The sequence below is a fragment of the Hordeum vulgare genome, chromosome 1H (assembly GCF_904849725.1).
Source record: "Hordeum vulgare subsp. vulgare chromosome 1H, MorexV3_pseudomolecules_assembly, whole genome shotgun sequence".
NCBI classification, from domain to species: domain Eukaryota; kingdom Viridiplantae; phylum Streptophyta; class Magnoliopsida; order Poales; family Poaceae; genus Hordeum; species Hordeum vulgare.
In genome coordinates this window covers 275,025,208-275,034,060 of record NC_058518.1, presented here as the reverse complement: position 1 = coordinate 275,034,060, position 8,853 = coordinate 275,025,208, and the positions used below count along the sequence as shown (strand labels likewise).

At 42.0% G+C, this 8,853-nt stretch overlaps 1 pseudogene; it reads left to right on the top strand.

The window, feature by feature from the left end:
• Positions 1-1,331: 1,331 nt before the first annotated feature.
• On the top strand, positions 1,332-8,605 carry LOC123398542 (annotated as a pseudogene).
• Positions 8,606-8,853: the final 248 nt, after the last annotated feature.

Genomic DNA, 8,853 nt, shown 5'->3' with positions numbered 1-8,853 from the left:
AATCAATCCCGTATATGATTCCCTTTGTCTATCGGCATAGAACTTGCCCGAGATTCGATCGTCGATATACCTATACCTTGTTCAATCTCGTTACCGCTAAGTCTCTTTACTCGTTTCGTAGCACGTCATCGTGTGACTAACTCCTTAGTCACATTGAGCTCATGATGATGTTCTACCGAGTGGGCCCAGAGATACCTCTCCGTCATACGGAGTGACAAATCCCGATCTCGATTCGTACCAACCCCACAGACACTTTCGGAGATACCCGTAGTGCACCTTTATAGTCACCCAGTTACGTTGTGACGTTTGATACACCGAAAGCACTCCTACGGTATCCGGGAGTTGCACAATCTCACGGTCGAAGGAAAAGACACTTGACATTAGAAAAGCTTTAGCATACGAAGAATACGATCTAGTGCTATGCTTAGGATTGGGTCTTGTCCATCACATCATTCTCCAATGATGTGATCCCGTCATCAATGACATTTAATGCCCATGATCAGGAAACCATGATCATCTATTGACTAACGAGCTAGCTAACTAGAGGCTTGCTAGGGACACATTGTGATCTATTTATTCACACATGTATTACTGTTTCCTGTTAATACAATTGTAGCATGAACAATAGACGATTATCATGAACAAGGCAATATGATAATAACCATTTTATTATTGCCTCTAGGGAATATTTCCAACATCGAGAGCATGACCAATCTCCCCTAATAATAAAGCGACGATCGCTTATGTCGTCCGTCGTGCATTTTTGCAAAAAGGCCCCTCCGTTTTTAGTTAATAAACCCGCAGTCCTTTCTTTAGTGAGGAAAACGTTTCACTTTTATATAAAACCCCCTGTGGTTTCCCGGTGCTGGAGCTGCGACGAGCCGACGACGGCCAGGCCGAGCTAGGCCTTGGGGAGGGCACTGCCAGGCTGTGGCGAGGAGGCATGGCGGCGGCAGCAGGGGCCCACACGCGCACGAGGAGGCATGGCGGTGGCAGCAGGGGCTCTCCGGCGTGGATCTCGGCAGAGGACCGCACGGATCTCGGCAGGGGACCGCGGGGATAGGTCGGTGGAGGGGCGAGGCGCCGCCGCCGCCTCCCCGGCCTCCCTCGCGCGTCGTCCGTCGTCGCCGCCGTCGATTCCCAGGTCACGCCGTCGCTCCCCTGCCTTCTCTCTTTCCTCTCTCTCTCTCTCCCTCTCTACTCTCATTTTCTCTCCTTCTCTCCAGGAGCTCAGCGCGCCAGGGCATCTCCACCGGCCATATCCGGTGCCTCCCTCCCGGATCCGCGCGCCATCCACCTCCTCTACCTGATCCGGCGCCACCCAACCCGCCATGACCTTCACGATGGCGCCCGCCGAGATCCTGTCCTCCCCGTCGACGCGCCATCGTCGCATGAGGACTTGGATGCCTGGCTCGCTGACAACCTCCCCCAAATCCTACAGGTCGCCAGCAGGCCCGGCTCGCGTGGTCCGAGTTTGCCATCACCGGCCGCGTTCGCCATCCGTGAGCATGCGCCACCATTACCTGTCCGCCGTAGGCCGCGTTCGCCGGCCATGAGCACCGTCACTGAAACTGATAATTTAATTCCTGAACCTTGAGGTGTTGTCAAGAAAGCATTGCCTACGATCTCTGAAAAATGAGGGTCGATGGATTTATTGGTGTTGTCATCGTTTTGCAGTTAGAATATCAGTATGATTCCCGTTCATTCCAGATTTTCGGTTTCCATTTTCACTTCAATGTCTTTTGTTTTCCCCCGTATGTAAGTTAGTACTAAGTTATTGCAGTTCAGTATTTTATATCTAAATTGTGCTTAGAAAATATGTTTCTGTTGGGTACCTTTTATGCCTTTTGATTTCTTTCCCCTTATCCTTCTAAGATCAATTATCTTTGTTCCTAAATCCTGTAACTAAATTTTACTTCTAATGAGGAAACTTTCAATCTTGAAAAGGCTGATCAGTTTAACAAGCAGCTTGGCAATGGGGATGACATCCGTCAGTCTCCTAAAGCAATGGCTAAGTTGAAGAAGCAAGTCAAGCGAACCAAAGAAATTCTGAGTGCAAATACTTCTCCTCTGATCTCAGTTGAATCTCTATATAATGATATCGATTTCAGGTGCGTCCTTCCATACATGCATAATATTCAGATGACCATTAATATGAAGCTTAAAGATGAGCCAAACTATACAAACAGGCTCACATGTCCCATCTTATGTCCTAGATTGATTCTGAACACATGAGCCTCTTGCTTGTAACCTAACATAATCTGGAGTAGCATGAATGACAGGCCCTACTATTTCATATTTGTCAAATGGTCTGACCTTTGATAGATCAAGTTGATTTATTTGTCTCTTGTAAAGTACGTAGATGCAGTATCAATTGAATAAAATTTGTTTTGGTACTGCTTTTGCATATCTCTTGTGAATAATTTCTACTCTACATTGAAGTTCTGCATCCTTTTTCATTGCATATTCATGATATGTGGACCTTGCAAGATTGTGATTCATACCAGCTTCTTAACTTGTCATTGTTGGTATTTACCTTAGGCCCACTGCTGCCCTTTTCCCTTACCGCTTTCTTCTGTAATGGTGGATCTTTTCCCCAGCTCATGCTTTCAGCTTTCCCTTACTTTTTCTCGGCATGGAGTGAACCTGTAATCTTAAACCATGATTAGGAAATTATTTCAAGGTTTTATGTGTTGATCGACATACTGTTTGTTACAGGAGCACCATAACTCATGAAAAATTTGAAGAGCTTTGTGAAGATTTATGGGAGCAGTCTCTCACTCCAATTAAAGATGTGCTTGCACAGTCAGGCATGAAAATTAGTGACATATATGTTGTAGAGCTAATAGGAGGAGCTACCAGGGTACCGAAACTGCAGGTGATTATTACTCTCTCATTCAAGACTTACACTTAACTTGCCATTGAAGGGTTGTAATGAAATGCAGGACTGTTGCATTGTTGAATTTTGTAAACTTTTGTTGTATATCCTCGTACAAACTAAACTGATTTTATAACCTGGGTGCATGCGGTTGCCTGCTTCTTATTTCACCTTTTTATCTCTTAAGAAGTTTTCATCGTGAATGGAATTCAGTATTTGGCACGTCTCACATTTGTATTCTCCTGTTCCAGGCTAAGCTGTAGGAATTCCTGGGACGGAGTGAGCTAGATAAGCACCTTGATGCTGATGAAGCAATTGTTCTTGGTGCCTCGCTGCATGCTGCTAATCTAAGTGATGGGATTAAGTTGAACCGTAAGTTGGGGATGATTGACGGTTCTACTTATAGTTTCGTGTTTGAAATAGATGGCCCAGATTATGTCAAAGATGAAAGTACCGATCAAGTACTGGTGTCGAGGATGAAAAAAAATGCCAATAAAGGTAAAAAGGATATTAGTCAATCTCTTGCTTTTACTTGTCCACAAACCTTGCCTATTGTTTGAAGAAATATATCTGGAAGACGCTTTTTATTTGTCTGTTGTCTACAGTTATTCAGGTCCATCAAACATACCAAGGACTTTGATGTGTCTCTCAGCTATGACAAAGCTTCTGAGTTGCCCCCAGGTGTTTTATCACACAAGTTTGCGGAGTATGCTATATCAGGCCTGACAGAAACCAGTGAAAAGTAAGCACAATATTGATGTTATTTTGGTGCGCATAGTCTCAAGTGTCAACTCTCAACCCTGATCATAGTCAACTTAACAGCCTGAAAGGACCGTGAACCAATATTTATTCTGAATAGTCCGCCTGTGAATTTGTAGTACATATGTATATATGGTCATGTCAATATAATTCCAACTAAAAAAAGGGCTCTAGAAAATCAAGTGATACTGCCATTTTGTTATTACGATTCACCTCATGTTTTGGTTCATTGCATCAATTTAAGTATTTAACAATGTGCATTTTTCAATCAGGTATGGAAGCCGCAATTTATCTGCACCCATCAAGCAAATCTACATTTTTCTTTGAGTAGAAGTGGAATTATTTCTCTTGATAGGGCAGAAGCAGTGATTGAGATAACTGAATGGGTTGAAGTTCCAAAGAAGAACGTAACACTAGAGACTAATACCACCGATCACACTTTGTCTGCTGAATCAGGAACATCTGATAGTACAACGGATAGTAAGGTATCATTTTTGTTATTCAACCCGCACTACAGTTTGAAGTCCATGGCGGGGAGCCGGCGCTGCCCACGGGTTAAGTTGGCTTCTTCACGTCCAAACTTGATTATACAAAAAGCAATAATCAGTTTTACCTTCTTATTGATGTCTATTAAAATGATACACAATGCAATATAAAGCTGGTTGCGCCTCTTTCTTTGCTCGGTGCAACGCACTCGTGTAACAGGCGATGGTTAAAGGGTGTGATGATTTTTTCCCGGTGCAACGCACGGGCATTTTTACTAGTAACCAATCAATCATCAATAAAACTGGAAAATAAAACTGAAACTTCTTACCCACCAACATTGATCTGATTTCTCATAATACAAGAGTTCACAAAATCTGCAAAACATTCTAGAGGTACCTAGACATGACTTTGTTTAGAATGATTAATGTAGGAGTGTTGTACATTGACATGTTTTTTTATTGATGTACTGGTCCAGAAGGAATTTACGAACATTGTCTACATCCCGACGGAGCTTGGATTGGTCAATACGATGGTCAATCTAAATCAGTCACAAGTTCTAGACAGTCATACATCAACTTCCTCGTGCATGCTACAATTCAGCATAAAAAATAAATTAATAAATGACTCAAGTACAGTAGTAATAAACCATCTAAAATAAAAAAGAATAAGCGCTGATATCAGGGGTTGTGCTTGCCATATATTTAAAAATAGGAAATATCATCAGACAAACACACTCCATGTATAATGAAACTGAGCTTGGCAATGTAGGAGTGGATTAGCAGCAGAGAATCAAATATGACCAAATAAAGCAAGCAATTAATAGTAATAAAGTTTATAGTATGTGTGTGTATCATCGAAGTCTTGATCAACAATATGGGAGGAAGTCAAAAAGAACTCATACAACCGAAAAATGCATAGCATGCATATGCATTGTAGTAATTGAATGGAACATATGACATCAATTGATACTAAACATAATTAATAGGGGTTGTGACATTGCTCCACATGACCTTTGTTAACAATCGAATAAACATTAGTCATACCTCTATTTATGCCAGTTGTTGAGCTACTTTCCTATGTACTCAAGAAACTGCTTGATCATATCATAGCAGGATGCTTGGTTCATCTCCTCAATCATGCATTCATCTGCATTCCAGGAGAAAATTTCAATCCTAGTGCCAAGAAAGAAAAATCCTTGAATATGCAGGTAAAAGTGATACAAAAATGTTAAGAAATATAAAAATCAACGCAACTCAATAGTCATGACCGGAGAAATCCAAAGATCAAACAAATGACGACTGCTTGCAAGGACAAAGTAGTGTTCGTCTAAGTAAGAAAGATGAAGAAAGCATTACCGCAAATCATTACCAGTAAAAGCAAGCCAACTTCAATAGCTAAAGCTTTCATGAAAGAACAGAAGCTATAGAAAGAAGGGATCCATGCTTGTACCATTTATTATGGAACTTGTAGTTGATCAAGCCATCATCATGCATGTTTCCCACACACCTATCTGGTTGCCTTGCTTAATCTAATTATTGCATTCTTATGATGCCTGCCTCTGCCCTAGCCGACAAACCCCTTGACCGGAATCCATCGCTTAGTCCCAACCCGCACCACTGCAGATGCATTAACGAGTATGTCCATGAGTAGCACGTCCATGTCCCTCTCCTGGTTGAGCCTCTACCCAAAGAGAGTGAGTCGAGTGTGAGAGAAAAGAGTTGGAAAATATATCACTTGAAGAATCCAAATATATGCACATATGACACAGTCCAAGCTCTTCATAATAATATACTTGTAATCCATCCTTATACAAAAGTTATAAGGATGCACAAATATGACAATGGTTGATCCACTAAATATAGTGTAGGGTTGACCTAATTCATTCAGAAGCTTACAACATCAAGGACGAGCGCAGCTGCGGCTTAAATTAAGTTAATAGAGAATATAATTCAATTTATCAATTATAAAATTTATTCATGCTACAAAGATATACAAGATGGAAAATGACAACAGCTATCATTTCCTACTCAATCAAGTGGCATGAATAAAAAAACACAGTGTTTCATGCCTCGCATCAAATCTTTCCCTTAAACAAAAAACATCCTATGTATAAAACTGCATTTTGTCAAGGACAGTACATGAATTTATGGAACTACTGTTTGCTACAAATCTGGATATGAAAACAGAAAAGCAAAAGCAGTTGTCCATTATAAACCATTTTCCTTAACTGAAATGTCCAACAGAAATTAAGGATAAAAAGTCATATGAAGTACAGAAGTTACGACATGGAGGAGGGGCAAGTGGCCTTTATTCTCATTAATAGGAAAACCAAGCATGAATTGAATCACCGAGCGGCCATCAGCCCATGATCAATGCACTTCCATCATATTGCTAACTCTATGAAAAAGTATATACAGCCGTGCCCAACTCACAATGGCCATCTATTCTGTACGGGAAAAGGCAGGGTATCTTGTATGTAATCAAAATATTCCTAACTCAGTTCTCTTTAAACATATCAATTAAAAATATATTTCATACTATTGCTATGCATGGTAGATTTCCGAGCTCTGTAGAGACGTATGTGGGGCACATGCATTTTTAGAGAAAATTGAATATATTTGTCAAGTGGCATGTATACGAAGAACCAAAAATTGGCACATACTACTCGTAGGAAGAGGCATATGTATCAAAGAAAGTTGTATGTGTATGTGAAAATTGATATTCATTAAGATGCAGGTCGCTGACATCCATCATGGTCCTGCCATTCTAGAATTAATTAATCTTCTTCCCTTGTCAAGCTGACTCCCTCCTTGTTGGGCACCATCCGGATATGAATTTGGACGTATATATTGCCCTAATTTGATCTTAATAAACAAGCAAAACTCATGAAAACTTTAGGAGAAAATCATACATACATGGAATAAGGGACTCTTCACCTAGACACCTGTTGGTTGTACTATGTAGTGCTAGCTCCATCAGTACAGATAGGACTTCCTATCATGTTTGCAATTTTTTGTCAGTAATGCAATTTGGTAAGTAAACTAAATTATTACCTGGATGCCAAAACATTTGACACGCCAATGTTATCTCTGAATATGATGGATTTATTCAAAATCCATTGTTTGGTTACATATATATTCAGTTAGAGGTATCAGATCAAGTCTTTTTTGTGTGTGTGGGAAAAATCAAATATTCCTTAAATTATTTAAACTGAACACAACAAGTACCGTTCGCCACTAACTGCCACCATTCTGGCAAGAAACATGACATGCTTCCTTCAGATTGCTTGCAAAGTTTGATTAAAGCAATCACCTGCAAAACTTCAGGCCTTCAGCACGCTAGCTTCAAATCCTTGCCAAAACAGTGTACTTCAGGACAACACATATCATTACAGACTAACCATAGGAAGGCAAATTCAGACCCAAAAGGAACATCCTCTCTCAATAAGCTGGATGCATATATTCACGTGGTCCAGGAGAGTGATAAACTGTGAACGGACAACTCTAGAAATGACACATACATACGCTACACTTATAATCCAAGGCCAATATGGGAACCCGTTGAACAACATCACACGTAGGGAGGCGGAGTAGGCTGCGGGGAAGGAGGGATATGGGAGGCTAGCTGGCTATCGGGAGAGCCAGCAGTGCAGGCGTTGCACAACGGCCGAGCGCCGGCAGGAGGCATGAATTGGCCTCGTGGGGCACATGGCAGCGATCACGAACTGGTAGCTGGGGTTGGGATCTGAGAGGGAGCAGAGGGAAGGTTACTCACCAGCAACCAACGTGCGGGCTGGGATTGGGCGGCCTTGGGGACGTAGCTGACAGCAAGGGCGGGACGACCTTAGGCGGGGTGAGCTCGGGCAAAGGCGGATCACGGCGGCGCCAGGTGTTAGGCGAGTGAGAGGCTGGGAAGGAGATGTACGGTGACAAGGGGCCAGAGTTCCACGGCAAGGCCAACGTCTGGCATACAGCCACTCGGATCTGGCGATGCGGTTGCGCACGAACCCTGTCGGCCGGCGAGGCGATGCCTTGCCCGACGTGAGGGTGGGGCGATTTTTCTTTTCTGTTGGGCGAGGGGGTCGATCAGAGAGCGGCGCGTGTGACGTGTGTTCCTGCCTTCGCGGGGTTGCACTTGTTTTTGGAAGGGTAATTGAAAGAAGAAGAAAAACCGATGGTAGTACGTGGGTGGGAGGTAGAGATGGAAGGGGGAGGTGGAACGAGGTTTCTCAAACCAATCATTCGTAATAGGTTTCTCTCACAGGTTTCTCAAACCAATCATTCGTAATAGAAAATCTAGCTAAACAAGCAAGCTCATTAGCAACCTTATTTGCTTTCAATTCAGGTTTGCTATATGTGAGTCGAGTGAAACTTAACCAAGTCATCAATCAACGCTAATTCGTGAAATCTTAAATGAGAATCTGTGCAAAAAAACTTTAAATTTTTTCTTTCCTCTTTTTAGTATGCTCTAGCACTTGACTGAGACTTGGTTAATGAGATCTAGCCACACCATTTCCTATTACAATGTTCAGACCTAGTGATCGAGGATATGTGCATAAATTTCTTTCTCTCCTCTTTTTAGTATGCTCTAGCACTTGCCCACAACCCTTCCTATTACAATGTTCAAACCTAGTGATCGGCAATTCGCAAGCGATATAATAATATTTTTGAATGTTGGCATAGGATTTGCCAAATTCGATTATCAGAAGGGAGAACCGTTACAAGGTAACA